We start from the raw sequence: 24,098 nt of genomic DNA, 5'->3' as shown, positions 1-24,098 counted from the left end.
ATAGGTGACCTGAGAAATGACTGTAGAATTAAAACTTAGCATTATTTGTATAATTTGTGGTGGTGTGCTCCTGTTCTTTCTAAGGACCAGGGTTTTTTTTTAGCAGGAGCACACAGGAACATAGTTCCAGCTGTCTTGGTGTCAGGGGGCGTGGCCTAATGTCCAAATGAGTCCCTTCTGGGCTTTTTCTACAAAAAGCACTGTATGAAACAATGGTGATGTCAGGAGGTGTGGCATAATATACAAATAAGTTCCTACTGTGCTTTTTCTACAAGAAAAGCCCTGCTAAGGACTGTGACAATGTAGTAGAAAGTAGCCTGGAATGCATCTGAAGGGTGGGTGCATTGTCAGAAAGAAATAGTAGCCTTGAATTAAGGAACTGATGCTGGCGTCAGGAGTTGTGCAAAGCACTGAATGTTTTGGCTGAATGTTTTAAGATTTAATCGGACATAATATGCACATCCCCAAGCCTTTGTCCATGCTAAAATGGGAAGAAACCTTTGTTTTAATTGTCAGGGATAAGTAGGGCACTGTGGGCACAGGTTAGCAGGGCCCATCATTGTTGTCCCAGTATAATGTCTTATTCGGCCTTGCTCAGTAAAATGGGAAGGATGGGAATGAAATCAATTTAACTTTTCTTACACATTAAAGAAAAGTGCTCTAGAAGTCTTATCCCAAGAAAGTTATGTCCAAATGGAAGCTTCTACACTTCCAGGTGAGCATGACAGCACACATTGTGGAGTGTGGGAAATTCCCTTTCCAGAGATGTCTCCCCCACTGCCATCTGTCTGTTTTGTACAAAATGAGCACAGGGTTTATGAAAGCTCTGTTAGTCCATGCTGGTCACTGCTAGAAGTACTTGCAAGGGGCTGGAAAATAAACTGCACTTGTATGCATTCAGAGCTGTTGTTATGTCTTTATGAGGTTTTTGCAGGATATAGCTGCTTGGTGGCAGTGGTAATATTGTAAAATTGTACTTGAAGGGCTGACTTGAAAGTTAGTGTGGTCAGCAGATATTTTGAAGTCCAACTTCTGCTACAATCTTAGAGAATGCCCTGGACTTAAAAGTTCCTTGTATATATACAAATGGGGGAAAATGAAAATATAACTCAGTGAAAATAGTAGACTTTCAGTGCAATATTGCTCATTTACTCCTATCTAAGTCCATTGGAGACAATAGTTTATACTGGTGTAATTGTCAACCTTCATTGGGCTCAGGATTTGACTAGCTGATATATTTAAACATAGGCAGAATTTAAACAAAGCATTTTGCCTGTTGGCTTTAAAATACTCTGGCCCTGATGCATCCAGTCGCATATAAACAGAAGTGGTTGTATTTCCCAGATGTTGTATTGGGGAAGTCAGCTGTTGGAATCAGAGCATGCGATTAAGGGAAGCACAGAAGATTTAGTCAAAAACCCCTTTCTGTTTTCATGTGAATTTCAACTAAGACTCACAATGTGCAGCCAAATCTTAGTCTCTACTATGCAGCTGAACAAAGCTTATTTTTTTAAAATGTAGCTACCTGGTCTGATAATGCATTCACTTGCAGAGGAAGCACCAGAGTGAGCTGGAAAACTCCATCCAGTAACCCAGCAATCCTGGTGAATGCACAGTTTATAATCCCCCTTGCCCCCCATACCTGGCTTTCTGTTGATGATTTAATATAAATATTTGGGGATGTCAGTTCTTGTCAGGGAATTCAAAAAGCAGAAGGGTATGGCACATGATTTACATTCAGATAATATCTGCTTCCATTCTGCCATCTCTGGTTTGAGACATCTAGACAACAACAACAACAAATTTTATTTGTATCCCGCCCTCCCCGCCGGAGCAGGCTCAGGGCGGCTAACAACATGGTTCAGAGTTAAATTATACAAGTAAATAAAACTACATTAAACATTATCAGCATTTAGTTAAAATCTGGTTAAGCTTTAAAATTAAATTAGTTAATTTTTAAAAGTGCTAGTGCTATGTTTACTTTTTCTGATGGCGGTTTCCTTCGCAATTTCCATTTTCATCAGGGAAGGCCAGTCTGAAGAGGAAGGTCTTGCAGGCCCTGCGGAACTGTTCTAGGTCCCGCAGGGCCCGCATTTCCTCTGGAAGTTGGTTCCATAGGCTCGGGGCTATAGAGGAGAAGGCCCGGTTACGGGTGCTTTGCAGCTTCACCTCTCTCGGTCCGGGGATAGTCAGCAGGTTTTTCCCGGCTGACCTCAGTGCTCTCTGGGGTTCATATGAGGAGAGACGGTCCCTAAGGTAGACAGGTCCTCGACCATATAGGGCTTTAAAGGTAATGACCAGCACTTTGTAACGAACCCGGTATGTAACTGGCAGCCAGTGCAGTTCGCGCAGCCCAGGCTGTATGTGCTCCCATTTAGGGAGTCCCAGCAACAGTCTAGCCGCTGCGTTCTGCACCAGCTGCAGCTTCCGGGTTCGGCACAGAGGCAGCCCCATGTAGAGGGCATTACAGTAATCCAGTCTTGAGGTGACCGTTGCATGAAGCACCATTGCCAGATCTTGGCGCTCTAGGAAGGGAGCCAACTGCTTTGCCCGCCTTAGATGGGAAAAGGCTGACTTGGCAGTGGCTGCAATCTGGGCCTCCATTGATAATGCAGGCTCCAGTAAAACTCCCAGGCTCTCAACTCGGTGCGCCGCTTTCAACGGCGCCCCGTCGAAGACCGGGAGAGGTATTTCCCCTCCCCGAGCGCCCCGACCCAGACAAAGGACTTCTGTCTTCGCTGGATTCAGTTTCAGCCCGCTCTTCCTCAACCTCTAGACAAGTAGAGATGATAAAGATCTTTTCTCAAGACCTCAAAGAAGTCCTCATTAGTTAGTCAACAATACCAGGGTAGACTTTATTTGAGGAAGCTTGTTATGTTTATACTTTGAGATAATTGATCACTGATCATTATGAGGAGATTTCTCTTCAGCAAATCAAAAAGAGAAAAAGAAAATAATTTTTGCGGAAAGGTCCAGCGCTAGGTCGATTCTCTGATCCCCCTTCTGAAGCTTGTAAGGTGAAATGCTTAGTGGCTTTGTGTGTCCATAAAGCTGTCACCTGGCATCTTTTTTCCTTTTTGGTTTGCTGGCATATTGCTGGGTCTAGCCTAGTTTTTCTTTCTCTTTTGAAATTTTTCTCCATGCAGGTGTTAAAGGCAAATGTGCATTTATTCCATCCAATGTTATTCTATGTAAGCCAAAATGCCCTCAAAACGAGGTTGGGGAATTAGTCAGGTGGACACCTGGCTCACTCAGGATCTTTTTACCTATGTATACAAGATACACGTCCAGAGAAGTAATGCATAAATAATGGGGCCTCTAATTTAGTAAAATCAATTATAATTTATTGGGAAAAATATAGGCTTCCATACAAGACAAAATACTCATAAAGTCACACATTCAGTCCTAGGAAATACAGATAGATAGATAGGGGAACACATGGGTAGACAAACAGGGTGATATTTACCTATCGTAGTCTTCAAGGAAGGCTCCAATGGCGACAAGCGAGGAAGTGGGAGAAGGGACCCGAAACTGATCAGGAATTGGGGATGGATCTATGCAGCGGAAGTTGGGATACTGATAGAAGCACACCTGTGGGTAGCTAGTCCATAGATTATAAGGACTTTCTTGAGCTCTCGGGGGATGGGAGGTACGAGAAAGGGGAGGCTCTGCAGTGACCATGAGGGCTGGACTACTGCAATAGCCAATAGAAAGTTCATTGGTGGCACCTAATTGGGTGCCTGTTCTTGACCAATGGACTTGCCTGGTCCAGGAGTGCCTGAGTAAACTTTCAGGTTGAAACGGACCTGGGGACGGCTCCAAAGTCGATGCGGTGAGATCGCTCCCTCCACCCCCACCCCAGCACGCTGAAGGGAGCGATCCTGCCCCTTCTCTCCCAGCCAGGCATTCTTTCCCCGTGATTGGGTGCTTGGCTGGGAGAGATGCGGCGAGATCGCTCCCTCCACCCCCACCCCAGCACGCTGAAGGGAGCGATCCTGCCCCTTCTCTCCCAGCCAGGCATTCTTTCCCCGTGCTTGGGTGCTTGGCTGGGAGAGAAGCGGCGAGATCGCTCCCTCCACCCCCACCCCAGCACTCTGAAGGGAGCGATCCTGCCTCTTCTCTCCCAGCCAGGCACGCAAGCACGGGGAAAGCATGCCTGGCTGGGAGAGAAGCGGGGAGATCGCTCCCTGCGAAGTGCTGGGTTGGCAATGGGGGCGGAGGGAGCGATCTTGCCGCTTGTCTCCCGGGGGCTGCAGGCCCCTCCCCCTTCATCTTTTAGTATTTGGACCATAAGACGCACGTACTTTTCCCCCCGCTTTTTTGGGGGGGGGGGGGAGTGCGTCTTATGGTCCGAAAAATACGGTACATTGTGGTGACAACAGTACTGCATTTGTCCTTTGTTCCTTAACATGCCCTTTGTACTCTTCATTTTCAGTATTCTGTGCAGTCTCACACTGGTACTGTAGAGGCTCTCTACAGCTATTCTAATATATTCTAGCACTCCTTCCCTGCAGAGCTTGTTAGAGGCCGTTTTCCCACCAATGGTCACATGCTCTGCAGAGAGGAGCCCCCCTCTCCCTCAGTCCTTTCTTCGCTGCCATGTTGTGGGGACATTTCTCTCCAACTACAAAAACTGTGAGTTTTTCTCTCCAAATTTCGCTTCTTTTAGGCTACTACAGCTTCAGCTGTGTCACAGAAGTCACTGTTGAAAAAAATGTACCCAGTGTAGATTTGACTGATCTCCTCAGACAAACACCTTTTATGCCTTTTCTGTCTTGCTGAAGCTCATAATATGGTCATGCCCACATGTAAGATCATCCTTCAGTTCACTCCTAAAGGCCTCTCTAATCGAGCAGCTAACTTGAAGGCCAGTTTCTGGGAGAAGGTGCTTTCCTGCTCCAGTAACCTGGTGACAAAACTTCTGTCCTGACAGAGCATAGCCAATTGCTTCACCGGCACATTCATTATCCAAAGGAGAGCTAGAGCCTGGCCAGGGTTTGTTAGCACTCCCAACATCAAACCATCCCTCAGGGTTCTGTGCCTTCATCTCCATGGCAAAGTTACCCATATTATTATCTATTCCCTAAACCTCAGGAATGGAGTGACTGGCAGCAAAGGAGAGTTGAGCCTAGACACTCTTCTGCTCTGAATCAGAAAGTTGCAGGTCCACCAGCATGGTGTCCTCCAGCAATGCCCTCTCATATGCATGGGGGCATTCAGATTCTGAGAAAGAGCAAAGAGCAGAGTCACCTTTAGGGCCAGATTCATATTTACCATAGGAACCATCCTCAGATGATACAGTGGGAGATCCTAACCCGGTGTCACCTAATGAAGACTTAAAACTTTATAAGCCTGCTTGCAGGGTGTAAGTTGAAAAATTAAATTAAATTAATGCTGAACAAATGATAAGAATAGTGATGACATCTATCAATCCAAGACCTTGTGATAAGACCCTAGGAATAGTTTACACTAATTCACTTAGTGTGGTTGCCTTTCTAATGTTAGATGGAATTGACAATATCTCCAAGGCTCTATGGCAGAAACTGGTGACCATGGCTGCTACGTCTAAGAAGATAGACAACCTTTATAGGGTGCGGCAGGGACATTTATTTTGCCATCCCCAGCCTCATCCCTCATAGCTGAGGAGATACAAGCAAGATAACCCACAGGAGCTCACTCATCACTAGCTGATAAAAAGGGCGAAAGATTGACACATTTAGCAGGAAGATCTGTTTGTTTGCTGCCCTTAATCTGTACATCACTAAACTACAAGGTGATCATGGGAGGATATGAGCTGTTCCTATGGGAGAAGATGGCTGCATATATAGATAGACCTTCTACCTGAGGACAAGAAGCCTCTCTCCAGATTCCTACCGGCAGACTATGACTTTCCAAGCAGCAAATTAATGCTGGCAGACACTTAGCTGATTCTTCCTCTAAGGCTATGGCTTCAGCATTCATACTAAGGAGACATGCTTGGCTGCGCATGCTTGGCTGCACATGGCTTTTCCCCCTGATACCAGACAAAAGGTAGAAGACCTACCATTCAAAGGATCAACATTGTTTGCATCTTCTACCAATGACATGCTATCTCAAATTTAAAAGAATAAACAAACAGCCCCAGTTGTTTGGCATCACACAGGTCAAGCAGCTCCATTTAGACCCTGACTGGTGTATAGATATCATAAGTCACAATCACCATATTTCAGACCCACCCCCCCCATTAGCAACAGAGGGCAGAGATCCTTCTCAGGACCATGAATCAAGGCAGACATAGGCCTAATCATAGGGCTAGATACTCAAGCTCTCAGCACCAGCTGCTTCCCAAGAAACAGCAGCAAGCTGCAAAAAGTTCCTTCTGATTAGGGCGGGTTGTAGATCAGACACCCATTTTCTTTAGTTTGTGGTTAGCTGCCTTCAGGGGAAAATGGCAAGAGATCACTAAGGATAAATGGGTTCTGTCAACTGTTGATTTAGGTTATAGGTTAGAGTTCTGACAATGGCCATCCCTCTAGCACCTGGACTGAAACCTGAGTAACTCTATGCCAGAGTAGAAGCAGGAACTTTTGTCCCCATTTTAGGGGCAATACAGAAGGTCCCCAATTTGGACCCCATTACAGGCTTCTATTCACATTTCTCTTTAGCACCAACAAGAATGGTAGCCCTGGACCAATTCTGAACCTGAGGGATCTAATTTTTTTCTTAAAGGCTAGAAAGTTTAAAATGTCATGGCATTCAGTTTTACAAATGTTGACATTAAACTGTTGATTTTACATACTTGACCTCCTGAATGCTTATTTTCATATTTCCATTCACCCTGGTTATTGCAGATTCTTGTGTTTTAAATATAACCACATCTCTTATCAATACATGGCTCTTGCCTTTACATTAGCAACTGCCCCTTGGGTATTTTTGAAGTGTTGCTGTGGTGATAGCCCTCCTAAGGTCAAAAAGGTCTTCTATTTACCTGTATTAGATGATTGGCTTGTGGTTGCATCGCAGGGCCTGTAAAACAGAATTATTTTGACTGGCCTATAACACCTGAGTTGCAGAGTGCTGTCTCTCTAATAGCGACTGAGCAATACCAACTATGAGAAACTGTGTAACATCTTAAAGACCACCGAGATCTTAAGGACCACCAACCGTTAGAACTAATAACCTTAAGGAACTAAAATGAACTTGAATTGCCTGTTGAAGAATGTCTTTGAATCTGCCTGTTTATACTGAGTAGCACCACAATGTTTGTATTTTAGTGATTTTAGTACCATTTAAGTTTATTTATTTAATATTGTAATGGTTTTATCTGATTGTTAGCTGTCCTGAGTCCACAGAGAGGGTGGGATATAAATTTAAGGTAAATAAATAAATCCTCTTGAGAGAAGCTAAAGTCACAGACAATACTCCCTCTAAGCTATGGAGTCTTTTGAGCAAAAATTCTAGTTTGTGAGCTACTGGCATTAGCGTTGTGAGCTACTGCATAACTTAGTTTGCTCTGGGGTCATTTTTCTTGAGCTAAGGCAAAAATGTGTGAGCCAGGAGCTAAAAAACTGTGAGCTAGCTCACACTAACTCAGCTTAGAGGGAACACTGGTCACGGATGACCTTGATTATCCAGACCTGTCAGTAATTAGGCCTGATAATTATTAAAGAAAAAATCAAGTCTACAACATAAATCAACAAGGGGGCACAGCATCATTGGCCCTATGCAAGGAGGCTACTTCTCTCTGGGAATTGGTGATAATCCAATGAGCAGGCACTGCCAATACAAGAGCAAATATACTCAGCAGAAAAGGGCACTCAGAGCAAAAATGGGTACTTGGGGAGAAATCTATCCTTCCAATTTTTCAACAATGGGGGTTCCTGAGAATAGACCTCTTTGCCACTCAAACTAACACAAAAGCTCCAATGTTCTGTTCCAGGGCAGGCACAGATCTCCTCTCCCTCGGGGATAATTTTAGATCGGCTCGACAGGGACTCTTTTTATGCCTTCTCTCTGCTCTCTCATTCCCAGAGTGTTGAACAAGATTAGGGAGGAGTGTACATGGTGCATTCTAATCACACCTTCCTGGCCTGGGCAAGTCTGGTTTCAAGTCCTTCTGTAAATATCCAAAGGGACTTATATACCTCCCTCTAGTAGCAGACTTACCCCACAGGGGACCCATGTTGCACCACAAGGTGGACAAGCTCAAGTTGATAGCTTGGTTGCCAAACAGTTCCTGTTTGGATTCTGAGAACAAGTGTCAAATGTTCTGCTTCATGCCTGCAGGTTATTGACTAAGAAGTTTTATAAAAACAAATGGGTTGTTTCTCTAATTGGGCCAGGAGTTCAGGTGGAGAGTTGCCCTATTGCTTTAGTTTTTGAATATCTACTATAATTAAAAGAATCTGACTTGACAATCTCTTCACTTAAGGTTCATTTAGCCACCATATCGGCTTACCATACTAGAGTTCAGGACAAGATGCTGTTATTTACACCCTGAATCCAAGTGTTTTTTGAAGGCTTGCTCAATTTATTTCCCCCATTTCCACCTATAGTTCCTCAGTGGTCTCTGTCCATAGTTCTTTCTCAACTCATTGGGTTCCTGCAGCCTGGATACACGGCTCTTGTCCTTTAAGATTGCATTTTGGTGGCTGTAACATTGGCCAGAAGAGTGGGACAGCTGGCAGCTCTAAGTTCCAGGCTAGTCCCACTCTTCTGGCCAAGTTCCAGGCTAGTCACATACCGGTAAGTATTAAGGCCCAGTTTAAGGTTTTTACCTAAAGTGGCCTTAAATTTTCACCTGGCACAAGATATTGTTCTGCCAGTATTTTTTCCATTCCCTATTTCAGAAGCTGAAGAGACACTACACTCATTAGATATTAAATAGTCTTTATTTTTTTACTTTTACTTTATACTTTTTCCTTAGAGAGTTTTAGGCAGTCCCAGGCCGAGGTCAGACACACATAAACTGACGGGCATGGATGAAAGCCAGATGCATGTCGGATTTTATGTGGTTGTCCAAACATCAGCATCTGGCAATGGTCGTTGGCTCGTTCGTGTCCCGAACTGCCACGACTGAGACGCGGACTTTTTTGATAGTACATTAAATCCGGAATAAGAATGCTTCCGACAAGTCCTGCACGTACTTTCTATGTTTGAACGCTCCATTGTAGCTGACTCGTCGCAAGCGCACATCCGCTTCCCTGCGAGAGCCCACTCCAAAAGATATCATTGTGCCAGCAATTGTTGACTCAGCCTTCCAACCTTCCGAGTTGGTAAAATATGTACCCAGCTTGCTGGGGGGGAAAGTGTAATGACCGGGGAAGGCAATGGCAAACCACCCCGTAAAAGGTCTGCCGTGAAAACTTTGTGAAAGCAGCGTCACCCCAGAGTTGAAAACGACTGGTGCTTGCACAGGGGACCTTTCCTAAATGGGGGGGGGGGAGGCAGATCGCCCACCTTTGCTGTCTCCCCGCCAGGTGGAGAGACAGCAAAGAGAGTTGCCGTGCCCCCCCCATTTAAACATCACAGTGGGGTGTTTAAATGGGGGGGAGGAAGGTCCACCTTTGCTGTCTCCCTGCCAGGCGGAGAGACAGCAAAGAGAGTTGCCGTGCTCCCCCCACAATTTAAACACCACAGCAGGGTGTTTAAATGGGGGGGGGGAGGAAGATGACCCACCTTTCCTGTCTCCCCGCCAGACTCCTGGGCTTCCCCTTCCTTTCTGGGTGTTTTTATTTTATTTTATTTTATCTTATTTTTTTATTTTTTACATTTAAACATTTTATTGAGGCATAAAAGTAGCTTACAATCCATAACGCAAGAAGTTTACCGTGAAGGTTAACAGAAATAACATCGTAAGCTTAATAGACAGAATACAGAGCAAAAACAACATTTAAAAACAAAATAAACAAAATACAAACTGAAGGTAATAATAATTATAGTTATTATAACACAGTATTTAAAAATAAAATAAGATCAGGGAAAGGAAAAAGGAAGATATAATACACTTTAAATAACTTGAAATTAACTTGTTAAAAAAATTTATAGCAAAAGGAAATCCTTATACATTTTATTTTTAGAATAAGAGTTAGCATAAAATGGGTCGGTGTCAAGCTTTTCTAGAATGGGAAGCCAAGTTGCCAGATATTTAGCGTAGGCTTGGTATGGGTCTTTGTGGTCTATGGCTGCCTGAATTTTATCCATTACAATGTGTTCCCAGACTTTAAGCAGCCAGTTGTCAAGTGTCAAATTCAATGAGTTTTTCCAGGACTGCACGATCGTGGTTTTAGCAGCTGTCAGGAGTTTAACTATCAAGGATTTTTTAGAAGATGAGAGACGGGTATCAGACCAATGATTGAGAAGTATCCTGGGTGTTTAAATGGGGCAGATTTTTCTTTTCTGGCACCTTTAAAAAAAAAGCCAAGCACAATATCCCACAGTACTGCGCTTGCGCGAGTGTGGAATGCCATCTCAAAAAATGAGGTCCGGTTGAGACCTCTGATCAACCAACAACAGGACCAACGCTGCTTAGAACTGAAGGATGGAGGGATGTGTGATCAGGAAATTCGTTGTAAAAAAGCTGCGGGGTATAATAGCGACAGGTTAGGGATGGATTTAATGTTGAGTGTGACCCCAGCCCCAGAGACCTTTTGTCTCCTCCTTTGGTAGTTATAAAGGCAGAGCAGCTTCCACATAAGACTATTTCTAGGTGGATAGCTTTGGCCATCCATTTGTGGTATGAAAAGGCCAATCTGTGATGTCGGTTGGAGCTCTGAGCTCATTCGATAAGAGCACAAGCAGCATCTGCAGCATTCCAGAGAGGCACTCGCCTGAAAGATATCTGCCAAGCTGCGATGTGGTTGTCATTGGACACCTTCATAAAACATTACTCTTTAATTTGAATGCAAGAAGAGATTCAGCGGTTGTTAGAACTGTGCTGCATTCCTTGTTCCATTGAGACTTATCCCACCTCCAAGGTAAGGAACTCTGTCGTCTCCTAATATGGAACTACACAGAAGATTGAAGATGGAAAACAGGGTTGCACTACCTGTAACTGTTGTCCCTTGAAGTGCGTTTTGTGCAGATACACATTCCCTCCCTTCTACCCTGCTGTAAGTTAATAGAATGTTAGATTTGTGATACTCACAGCGGCTTAGGAGAACTGAGGGACAGGAGAGCTGCTTCCTGCAGAGCATGTGATCATTGGTGGAAAAAGAACCTCTAATGTGCTCTGTAGAGGAGATAGTTAAAAGAATACATATATTCCTGTAGACATTTTAATTATATTTTGAAAGATCTAAGCATTTGAACTGAGTTTTATTTATTGTCATCTTCAGTAGAATGACTTTCTGCAGGTTGGGCCTTGTGCAGGTGATGTGTACCAGACGGCAGAATATGTTTCTTACTTCCAGATAGTCCTTGCCTCAGGTGGACCCTTTGGCTTTTAAGGTTCATTGCATGTCTAGTGTTGTGTAGTGGAGCAACAGCAAACACCCAGTTCTGTTTGGTTGAGGGGCTATTTCTTAAAAATAACTGTAGGGCAGGTAACTCAAGGGCATCCAATGAAACTGATGGGCAATAGGTTCAGGATGGACAAAAGGAAATACTACTTTACACAGGTAAATTAGCTACCTTTATTGGAATGAGGCTCCAGGGCTCAGTTCCTGCCTGATGTCTGTTGCAAAACTTCCAACCTATGCTTAGCTCTGTCTGTTTTCTTTGCTTATTAATTGAAGGTAGTTTTAAATGTTTGAATTCAAGTGGCACAGAGTTCCCTATGCATTCACACTCTTAGTATTTCAGTAAATCTTTGACTTCCTTTATGGTATCAAGACCATTTGTAATTTTGTGGTTGGGTATGCTGATGACATGTAGTATATCTCAGTAAGTTTCTAGAAGCTGCTCTCTGTGGCTAAGGATGACAAGCTGAATCCATACAAGTCAGAAGAGATGCTGATTGGAAAAGCTGCTAGTTTGGAGTGAATTGCACTATCTAGTCCTGGGTGTGGTAGCTTTATCTCTGGCAAATAGTATGCTTAGGGTACATTTGGACCTACCTCTGCTAATAGAAAGTGAAGTCATTGCTTCTGCTAAAAATGCCTTTTCCCAATGACATCTGGTTTGGTGTCTAACTCTCTCCTAGAATTGGCAGATGTAGCCACTTTGACCTACTGTTATATCTCTAAGACAAATTGTTGCAGTCTGCTAAATGTTGGACTGTCCTTGAAAGACAGTGCAGAAACTTCCAAGTGGTTTAGAATGCAACGGCATGTTTGCTGATCAAAAGAAACAGCATCTGCCATGTGACATCTTTCCTTAGATTGATTACATTGGCTACTGATATGCACCTGGACTTGGCTTAAGGTGCTGGTTTTGACCTTCTGAGCCTTCTGTGGCCTGGAAAGCCACATATCTCAAGAACCATTTCTCTATGCCATTTGAATTTCTCATTGAATTTCTCAAACAATTTCTCCCTATTTGACCCATTGCTCAAGTATCTTCAGAAGTATTTCCTTTTTTGTTCCTTCACACAGGGAAGTTTGCCCTGACTTGGATGTGTATGTGTTAAGTGCTATCAGGTCACTTCCCACTTATGGCAATCCTGTGAGTTAATGTCCTCCACAGTGTCCTGTGGTTAACTTCCTTGTTCAGGTCTTGTAAACTAAGGGCCATGGCTTCCTTGACTGAGTCAATGCAGCTTATGTTGGGTCATCCTCTTCTCCCGTTGCCTTCAATTTATTATCTTTTTCAGGGACTCTTGTCTTCTCATAATGTGACCAAAGTATGACAGCCTCAGTTTAGTCATTTTAGGTAGAGTTCAGGCTTGATTTCATCTACAGCCCGCTTATTTGTCTTTTTGGTAGTCCATGGTATCCATAAAAATCTCCTCCTACACATTTCAAATGAATTAACTTTCTTCCTGTCAGCTTTTTTCATTGTCTAACTTTCACACCTGTACATAGTACTGGGGAATACTGCGGCATGAATTAACTTGATTGTGGTTGCCAGCAATACATGCTTACATTTAAGGATCTCTTCTAGCTGCTTTATGGCTGCCCTCTGTATCAATCTCCTTATGATTTCTGGGTTTCAGTCTCCCTTTTGGTTGATGATGGAGCCAAGGAATAGAAAGTCTGAACAATTTCAGTTTCTTCATCTTCAACCTTAAAGTTAATGTAATTCCTCAGTAGTCATTACTTTGTCTTGATGTTCAGCTGTAATCCTGCTTTAGCACTTTCTGCTTTAACCTTCATCAGTAATTTCATGTCTTCAGTATTTTCTGCCAGTAGTGTGGTGTCATCTGTATCTCAAATTGTTAATGTTCCTTCTGCCAGTTTTCACTCCATCGTCATCTAAATCTCATCCATGTCTGTTCTACATAAGGATTTAAAAGATAGGGAGATAAAAAGCATCCTTGTCTGACACCTGTGCCAATTGGAAACAATTCTGTTACACCATATTCTGTCCAGAGTATAGCTTGCATATAAAAAACCTTTTTTAAAAACAAACACACCCATAGCTTTTCCCGATCCACTTTGCTGTAATCTATGAAACACAAACTGATTTTCTTCTGAAATTGTCTCATATGCTCCAGAAACCAGATTTTGAGCATCACGTGAGAAATTAATGTGAAGGTCCAACACATGCTACAGTCTTGGATTTAAATCCAGTTTGTGGGCCTGTCATGACTCAGGGGGTATTATTAATTGCTGCCACCACTCTGGGTTAAGGGTTCCCCTTGATTAGGCCCAGAGTTCCCTCCCAAGCCCTTCAGGCCTCCTGTAGCTTAGGCCAAATAACAGGCATGAGGACCAGGCAGAGTGAACAACAACAAAAAGGTTTATTTCAGTGCAATATAAATTAACAAGGTGCATTAACCAGTAAAAGGGTGAAGGGAAAATAAACAAATGCCCTAACGCGTCTCTCTATACAGTCCCTACCTAATACCAATACTCACCCCTTGCCTTGGATGAGGGAGCTTTCCCTTGCTCAAGCTCTCCAGGCACAGCCTACCTCCAGCTCAGCCTTCCAGGGAAAGAATACCCACTTCCTGGGCTTGGCCCTTTTATGTCCTCCTCCCAGGCCCCACCGCTCTCTGGGCCAGTTTCCCTCCAAAACCTGGCCACCCCATCAGAGGGACAGAGGGGATCCTGGGAGATATAGGCTTTTCCCAATAACTCCTAAGTAGGCTTCCCTGGGGCCTGCAGGCCTCACTAGGCCCAGGATCATGGACAGGGCCATTGTTTTGTTTTCCATATATGTTGTCAAAATCATGTTAAAATTTTGCTGGACTCTGTTTCTGTGGCTTGGAATAGCTCTATTAATATCCCATCTATTTAGGGTTGCCAAGACTAATTCAGAAAATATCTGGGGACTTTGGGGGCGGAGCCAGGAGACTTTGGGGCGGAGCCAGACTTTCCCATTTCCAAAATAAATGCATAAAAATACAGCAGTGCAGTTCACCTGAATAGTCATCATTTCCTCATCCCCCAATAGCTGCAATTCTAGTAAATGAAAGTGTAAATACACAAAAAGCAGCCAAAATGCACAGAGTTTGCAAGCTCATATTTTTGTGATCTCACTGGGCTTTACTCATGGGAACTGCTGTTCTTCAGCCTAACACAGGCAAACAAAAGAGAGAGAGGTGGAGTTTTCCTCTATTCCATAAACAGGCTCCTATACAAAGACGCTGAAAACAATGTAAAACAAGCACCGAGACAGACACACACTATTACTGCCTCCCCTACAATGACTTCTGAAAAGTACTCTCTCTCTCTCACTGGGTCTGTTTCCTCCACAACGACATCTGACAATTACAGGGGCTACGCTGCTCTCTCTCTCTCTCACACACACACACACACACACACACACTTAACTTGCTGTGAAATGAAAGCAAAACAAAGGGAGGCTCTGCTTCTGACCCTTCCCCATGAAGTACTTTGTGCTTCCTGCTCAACTAAAAGGGGCACACACACACAAAGAGGCATTTTAAAACGGGACTTGTTTGCAAGTGTGGGAGATCTAGAGGTACTGGTGGCTGCGGGGGTGTGGCTTCCCCCGTGGCCAGCTGGCCAGCTGGCTGGGGGCAGGGGGAAGCCTGCAAAACCAGGGGATCCCCCGCTGGGACCTAGGGATTGGGAAGCCTACATCTATTCCTAAGGATTTGTTTCTCCCTTTTGCTCTCAGTGGAGCTTTCACTTCACTTTCTAAAACTGTGGCTTCTTCTTCAAAAGATTCTTCTTAGAATGAATATTTATAAATGTAAATATAAATAAAATAAATAAATAAAATAAATATAAATAAATAAAATATAAATAAAATAAATAAATAAATAAATCTGCTATCCTTTCATCCCCACTCCTCCACTTGCACCTGCTAGCATGGCCTTGGGTCAGCCATAGCTCTGGCAGAGGTTGTCCTTGAAAGGGCAGCTGCTGTGAGAGCCCACTCCAGCCCCACCCACCTCACAGGGTGTCTGTTGTGGGGGAGGAAGGTAAAGGAGATTGTGAGCCGCTCTGAGACTCTTCGAAGTGGAGGGCGGGATATAAATCCAATATCTTCTTCATCTTCATCTTCATCTTCTTCATCTCTTTTGTATATTTCTTCAATGTATTGTTTGCATCTTTTCTTTAATTTGGCCAGGACAGGACTGACCTGGATAGCCCCAGGCTATCCTGATCTTGTCAGATCTCAGAAACTAAGCAGGGTCACTTAGGGTTGCCAAGTCCAATTCAAGAAATATCTGGGGGTGGGGCCAGGAGGCATTGGGGGTGAAGTCATGAGCAAGGTTGGAACAAGTACAATTGAACTCCAAGGGGGGTTCTGGCCATCACATTGAAAGGACTGCACACTTTTTCAATGCCTTCCCTCCATTAGAAATAATGAAGGATAGGGGCACCTTCTTTGGGGGCTCATAGAATGGCCCCCCTGGTCCAACCTTTTTGAAACTTGGAAGGTGTTTTGAGAAAAGGCATCATATGCTATGCTGCAAATTTGGTGCCTCTACCTCAAAGAACATCCCCCCAGAGCCCCAGATACCCGCAGATCAATTCCCCATTATTCCCTATGGGAATCATTCTCCATAGGGAATAATAGAGTGCCCAGTAGACATTTCCCTCCCTCCCTCCCTCCTTTAGAAAGCAGGGGAGAGCCTCCAAATAGGGGAATCCCCTGCCCCCTCCCTCCCTCTCTCTCTCTCTCTCACACACACTTACTGGGTCTGGTTCCTTCACAACTTTATTTGCTCTGAAAACGAAAGCAAAACAAACGGAGGGTCTGTGCTCTGATGAAACTGCTGCTGACCCTTCCCCATTAAGCGTTGCCTGTTTACTGCTCAACTTTAAAGGCACACATTTTAAAAACGGATCTGTTTGCTGGTTTCTAAACCTGACAGAGCTCTAGAGGTTCATGGTGACTGTGGGGGCGGGGTTTTCCCTCGCTAGCCAGCTGGCTGGGGGTGGGGGGAAGCCTGTATAACGGGGGATCCCCTGCTGGGACCTGGGGATTGGGAAGCCTAGTCACCATTGGTTAGTATTTGGATGGGAAACTAACGAGGAAGTCCAGAGTTGTGACAAGAAACAGGCAATATCTTGCCTTGAAACCCTACAGGCTGCCTTAACTCAGCTGTGACTTGATGGCACTTTCCACACCATAAGGAAGTTCAAAGTATTGCTGTTATGCTTTGGAACAGGCATGTTTTTACATTTTTTCTATTCTTCTGATTTAGCATGTATTGTAACATTTTTTAACTTGAATGTTTTAATAGTACCTTTTAATGAGTCAAGCTGGTATAAAATTATCTAGTAAGTAATGTAATCTGAGTCTACAAAATTCTGTGTTGGAGAGAATGCCTGAGGGATACTGAAGATACTGAAACAATAGTACTTAATGTTTGAAAAGATGTAACAAGCAGCTAGTTAAAATGCAAATCTTGACCAAATATTTCTCTTTTATGTGAAGATTTGCATCTAGGATTGAGAATTAAGTTTGGCACTTATCTGATTTTTACGCTACCAGTGAAGACTTGTGAAATGAGCATTCTATTAAAATAATACTTGTGGTGGCTACAGTGTATTTGAGTTCTTGCCTGAGAATAGTTTCCTCTGAGTATCCATAAAAGTGGCTGTAATGTGCTGTGTACTCATGGCAGAATTTCTTATCCAAACCAACTTTTCCTTCCCCTTGAAATCAGGAAAGTATGAGAATTTCATTTCAGGATCATAGGGTGTGCAGAGATGCAGCTCCATGGTCAATAACTGGACTATTTTTATGGTTTGCTCTCTCCAATCCATTGCAGTTTATGTCACATGAAACAGCTATGATGTTTGTGTAAGACCATAGAACAAATGGTTGTCAGCTACCCTGGAGCTGTTTGGAGTCACCTTTTTAAGGTAGTAATGGATCTGTAGTACCAGAATAAAACAGGAGACCAATGGCACTGCAGACTAACAATTTATTCCAGCATAATTTTATTTGAATGCAAATTAACTTTCTCACATGCATTGCAGTGTACATGGTTTATGCTTGTTTTCAAGGTAGGGCAAGCTGGTTTAAAATATGATTCAATAAAAAGTCAGCAAAGCATCCCATACACAGTGCACACAGAGCCCTTAGCACCATGCTCTGAAAGGTGTGTTTTTCTTCTCCCCACATATAAAGCCTAATGAAAAATTCTGTAGAACTCAAAAGCTTGCACAATCTAATGTGGTGGGGTGTTTGGTATTAAAATTTATTACATACAGGTATTTTAAAAGGTGTTGCATGGATTCAGGTCACTCAGAGTGAATGAAGATGCATCCTAACTGTTGATAGAATGAATTAATGGTGTATGTTAACTTCTGACTAATGTGTCATACTCTTTCTCTTCACAATCACTCCTCTCTATTAAATCTTTCTTTCTGTTTCCCGTTCTTTTAACTCAGGTTTCTGTAAGCTTCTTTTTCTCATGCTCTTGGAGTACTTTGACAATATTTGGATTTGACTCTCTCAAGTTTTTAATAAGTCCTCTGTAACAGGAGTGGCCAAACTGCAGCTTGAGAGATTTGGACTCAACAGGAAGACAGACACAATTTTTAAAAAGAATATGTCAGCATATTAGGACTAAACTGTGGTGATATTTTAATCAATCTTATGCATAATTCTATAAAGTAGTAATAATTGTTCTGTGGCTTGTGGAGAGCCACATTTACAGTTTCCATCAACCAAAAGAGCCACATTTACTTCCATCTCTGGAATGAGTCCTGTGCTTCAGGGAACCACCAGCCAACCACAAGCTCCACTGGACAAAGGTCTTGTGCACTTTTCAGAAACCTGAGGCAGGTGCCACATTGCAAAACAGTGGTCAGAAGAGCCACATGTGATTCTTGGGCCACTAAGTATCACTGTCATAAAACTAATTCACTTCTACCTTTAAATATATACACTCTTATTTTCTGTGCTCCAGGTTGAGATGTGGGTCTTGACATCTTTGGAGAGCAACCCTGCTCTATTTGGAGCAGTGTGGAACAAATTAAATGCAGGCCATTTTCCCACTTACCTTACCCCGGAGCGACGTCCCTCTTCACCGCGCTGCGTCTGCGCGGATTTCGCACAAACTGCCGCGCAGCACCAGGAAGAGCCACGTAGTCCTGGGGCTTTTGCGTCGCAGGTTTACATTTGCGACGCAAAAGCCCCGGGACTACGCGGCTCTTCCTGGTGCTGCGTGGCAGTTTGTGTGAAATCCACGCAGACGCAGCGCGGTGAAGAGGGACGTCGCTCCGGGGTAAGGTAAGTGGGAAAACGGCCGCAGAGTACTATGCAGAACTAACACATTGAATATAGATACTTAGTTCTTGTAAGGGGATCAATCATAAACAGAAGCTGAGAGCTAAGAGCCAAATCAAGGAGTACTTCTTAAGATCAAGCCTGCCTTTCTGAGACAAGAATCAGTAGCTTTTTACTGACAAGCTTCTGCTATCTCTTATTTATATTTAATGTGTCTTGATCATCAAAGGCAAGTTTTTAGAAAGGCAAAGAGGAGTTGGAATAAGGAATCAGAGGATGGTTTTGGAAGAAGGTCAATAAATAAGACACCAACAACCTTCTTTGTTGCTAATCTCTGTAACTTTGTTTGAGTAGTAGTTGTATTTGTCAGTGCAGGGAGCTGGTTTGATTTCCAGTTCAGGGCAAGAAAAAGGAAAGAGAACAGGGTAGACATTAGTGCTTAAAATTTAGTACTTTTTATTATATTTAGTACTATATTTAGTATAAAATTCAGTACTTTTACTATATATACAAATTTACTATATTTGTTTTTCACCAGCCACCAGATATTATCCAATGAAAAACCTTTGCAAGTGCAAGCAGCAGACTGACATAGATCTTGGGGGGGGGGGGGGTAGAGGAAACTCCATCATCTTTCACCTTGATAATCCCCTACTTTCAGTACTCTTGCTTAAATCCTCTATACCACCTCCTCATTCCCTCCAATCTATCTTCCATGGCCGCCTTCTTCTCCCCTTTTAAGCAAGCTACTACTTGCTTAAAAAACAAAAATGCTGCATTTGAACAGGGTTGCTAGACAGATCTCAGTCAGCACTTTCAAAAGGTTTATCTCCCTCCTTCTTCTTTTGGGATACCTGGGGATACCCATTCTATACCTGGCCCCATTATGTGTGTGTGTGTGTATGATTAGCAGACTTGGGCCAGATCCAGAAGCTTCTCTAAATCAAATGATTGCTAAAGCCAGGCTGTTTCTTTTGGAACATCTTGAATAATCCATTACATGAGAAATCTATTAAAATTAGATTATTTGTCACCATGATAACCATAAGAATTTATAATCCCTTTTGCCTTGAAGTCTTTATTGCTAAAATATAATGAAACTCAGTTGAATTCATGTCTGCACAGTAACGTGATTGGATCCTGTGATCTTAATTCAAAATTGATCAATAGGCTCTCGGCAATATCTATATTCCTGGTTGGCAACTAATTTTAAGGTGGTGACCATTTTTTAACAGAGTGAAGGCTACCAATATTAGTCTACTGTAGAAGCCAATGTTTTTTAAAAATGCTAACCATCATGGCTTACCAATGCATACAGCTCAGTAGAATGGAATTAGAACAGAATGGAATTAGCACTGAAAGCAAGGTCTAATTTTCACTTAAGAGATAAGCCGGTGTGGTGACCAAGGTTTACTGCTTTAGATGGACCCACATGATTTAATGCTGCTCCATAAAAAGTAGCATGCATACATAAGAAAACTAGAATGGGAAGGAAAAATTCTGGCCTAGCAACTTATTAATTTTCTTTGTGGAATAATTTTTTCCCATGGGAAGGTGTCCAATCATGCAAGTCCTACATGCATTCTGAAGTGGTACAGGTCAGACGCTGGTTCATTGCTTTCATGAAAGCCTAGTGAATAGCCACTGCTCATGTCAGTATGTGCTAGTGGATGTTGTTTGCTGATTCAGTGAAGGTACAGCATTTTATTTATTTCCGTATATTTATATTCCGCGCTTTCCCATAGCGGGCCAAAAGCATTGCCAATTGCTTACTGATGTTCAATCAAGAGTGTTCCTCAGCAATGTATTTTCTGTTTCATCAGCCTTAACTATAGGTAAGCATCACTTCAGCAACAGCTGTAATCACTGCTAGGATTAACCAGGATTTCCACTCAGCATGGAATTATCTGAAACCAGTATCATTGGGGGGGGGGGGGGATGGAGGAAAGGAGAATAATGTAAGCTACTTTGGGTGCCCATTGTGGAGAAAGACATGATATAAATGGAGCCAAATAAATTTCAGATCCTGAGTTTAACCTTAAATTCTTAGCTAGGATCAGGATTTACCCTAGATATGATCAGCATTGTTGTCTATCTGTCAACTGACTGCTGGCATGGGCAGGCCTTGAATTCAGCAGCAGCTCACAGGAGTGCAGCTCCTGAACCCTTCTGAGGGTTACCCCTCTTCCTCCCCACCTACCTTGTCCATTGAATAGTAGGTGTATAACAATCTCTGGATTATGAAAAGGGGCAGGCAGCCAGCCACTAGGGGCTTTGCCACACCCCTAGCTGTCCTCATTAACCCCTAGAGAAGTCCACGGCACCCCCTTTCTCCACTTTGCCAGTTTGGTGTAGTGGCTAAGTGCATGGAATTTTATTTGGGAAAACTGGGTTTGATTCCCCAGTCCTCCACTTGCAGCTGCTAGAATGGCCTTGGGTCTGCCATAGCTATCACAGAACTTGTCCTTGAAAGGGCAGATTCTGGGAGAGCTCTCTCAGCCCCACCTACCTCACAGGGTGTCTGTTGTGGAAATTGTGAGCTGCTCTGAGACTCTGAGTGGAGGGTGGAATATAAATCCAATGTTGTCGTCTTATGATTTTGGGCGGCGGGTGACTTGCTGGCCTTTTGACTGCGAGAAATGGCCAAGGAGAGCCCCAGGTGAGCGATAGATCTGGGGAAATTCTCCATTGACCCTGCTCCCAGTTAGAAAGTAGACTAATCATAGATTAGGGAGGGAAATGCAAAGTTGAAGCAACAGGAGCTGGGTGGGGAGAGTGCAAGCAATAATCTTTTAGGGACGAAAAATGGAAAGGTTCATATGTTGCCTTATTTAGCATGAATGTAATCCAATATTGCTATTACCCCTATTATCCAATATTGCAATGTCATACTGATATTGTTAAGAGGGGGATGCTTTAACAGAGCAGTTATCCTGTTGATGAATTATTTAAGTTATTGGGCAGGAGTCTACTGTAAGGAATACTCTTGATGGGGAAGGAATTCAAGGTTATTGCCCTGCAAATACTGGTTGCTTTGTTTTGGCCTAGGTGTGAGGGGATCCACCCTGAACTGGATGGCCCAAACTAGCCTGATCTCATAAGATCTCATAAGCTAAGCAGGGTCAGCCCTGATTGGTATTTGGATGAGAGATCATCCAAGGAATACCAGGGTCACATTGGCAGTGGTAGGCAGTGGCAAACCACCTCTGAATGTCTCTTGCCTCGAAAACCCCAAGGGGTTGCCATAAGTCAGTTGTGACTTTATGGCACTTTCCATCACCATGAGGTGATCCAGGGGTGTCAAAGAACAAAGCTTTGGGGCATATGACAGTTTTCCCATGGAGACCTGGCTGACTTGTCAGAAGATGCATTTAATTTCACATAGGCCTGATCATGATTTATTGGTTTGATACAAGATGGTGTCTCTCTGTACCTTTGGCTGTGTAGGACCTTGGGATATTAGGGTGCTTCTGTGGGAGTGGATCTCCACAGGGGAAAGGTGTGTGGGATAACAAAATTTACAAGCTGAATTGATCTCCACATAATGTGGGTTGTGACGTAACAAAATTCAAAAGAGGGCAGGCCCATTTCTTTTGAAAAAATAGAGAACATTCTATAACTATGCTGCACTAACCATATTTTGGTGACACAGGATTTTTTTAGAGTTAGGTGAGTAGCTGTGTTGGTGTGAAGCAGATAAGCTTTCATCTGCACGCACACTTCCTCAGCTGTGCACATGCACACAAAAGCTTATACCCTGAATAAAACATTGTTGGTCTTAAAGGTGCCACTGGACTCAAACTTTTTTGTAGAATTCTGTTATTCTTTATTATCTTTCTTATAATATGCCTGAGAAGTATGTAATTGTTTCTGGTTTGAAATCTGATTATGATGATGTTCTCAAAGGGGCTTAATGAACCTTTAGTGTATATATGGTTTGTATTTTACACTTATGACTAAGATCCAGGCATGTACTGTATGATCAAAGGAAGCCAAGCAAGTGTTACCCATGCTATGACAATGACAGGGTGAGTTAATGATTTTCAAGTCACCATCATCTTCACACGGGACTTCAGGAAACAAATTTAATTTTCAGCTTAAGCATACTTGTTTGCTGGAATGTTTTGAATGGCTGTACCTCAAACTATATGCAGCTTCTTGAATTAAAATCAAAGCGTTTAAATTTGTGTTTAGAACCCCATTGGAAGCTAGTCAACCCTCTACACACAGTGCCTTTGTACTTTCCATTAGTACAGCCGTAAGCTGAGCTCATTGCTCCAATCTGAAAGGAGGTGACAGCAGTATGGATAGTAGTTGTGACATTTGCTTCTGAAGAAAGAAATATTTACATAGGCATGCACACACACAGAGAGGGAGAGTGCACTGTCTAAAGAGCTTTACTGTACAGTGCATGTAGTAAAACAAGATACAGAAATCAATTACTTATTATCTAAGAAAATTCTTTCTCTGAATTCACTCTATGAAATTTCAGTATGTCATTTTAATTGTATGATTATCAGTTGCATTGTATCTATATCCTGCATTCACTTCTCATAATCTTCCACGTTCTAAGTTCTATTATTCTTACTACAGGAAAATGAAGGTCCAATAAAGCCAGAAATAAACTGGGAACATTGTAGTGTGAGATGATGCTTGTTTAGCACTGTTCCTGAAACCATTTAGACACCAGCTTTAATCATACCTGTCAGTTGCAGGTCAGGCAGCATCAGAAGTACATAGGTGAGATGGTTTGGTGCACATTTGGCTTGGTAGTATATCAGTGTTGAAAAATTAGTCTCCCCATCTGGGTTACTGCAGACATGATCTCAAGACAAAAGGCCAAGTAATATTACATAAAGTATGTGAAAATAAATTGAATCCTCCTATACTGTCAAACATGAGCAGCTAGATGTCCCAAATTTATGAACACAGAGAATGCTTTTTAAGCTGCCATTGATGGTAGCTGCCAGTGCTACTGTCCTCTGTGTTGTTACATGGATGGCGACGAGACGAGCCCCAGAGAGTACTGAGGTCAGCGGGAAAGAACTGGTTGACAATCCCTGGGCCAAAGGAGGCCAAATTGAAGAGCACACGAAAACGGGCCTTTTCTATTGTAGCTCCGCACTGGTGGAATTAACTTCCGGATGAAGTGCGGGCCCTGCGGAGTCTTGATCAATTCCGCAGGGCCTGCAAGACTACTCTTTTTAAGATGGCCTTCGCCTAAATATAGAGCTAAGCTAGACCCGCTGTAGACATATCTAGCCACTAAATTCATTGAAGATCTGAGATGTAGCACCCAAAATGTTAATTTTTAATAGTAATGTTGGTTTTAAACAATGGTTTTATTTAATGTATTA

General features: G+C 43.0%; 1 protein-coding gene across 1 annotated transcript in view; it reads left to right on the top strand.

Annotated features, from left to right (window-relative positions):
* LOC132569101 (prostaglandin F2 receptor negative regulator-like) overlaps positions 1-24,098 on the top strand; it is a 183,026-nt gene that overhangs the window by 110,845 nt on the left and 48,083 nt on the right. The gene's annotated exons all lie outside the window — the stretch shown is intronic.

Source organism: Heteronotia binoei, chromosome 3 (genome assembly GCF_032191835.1).
Source record: "Heteronotia binoei isolate CCM8104 ecotype False Entrance Well chromosome 3, APGP_CSIRO_Hbin_v1, whole genome shotgun sequence".
Lineage (NCBI taxonomy): Eukaryota > Metazoa > Chordata > Lepidosauria > Squamata > Gekkonidae > Heteronotia > Heteronotia binoei.
This window is presented reverse-complemented; position numbering and strand designations above follow the sequence as displayed.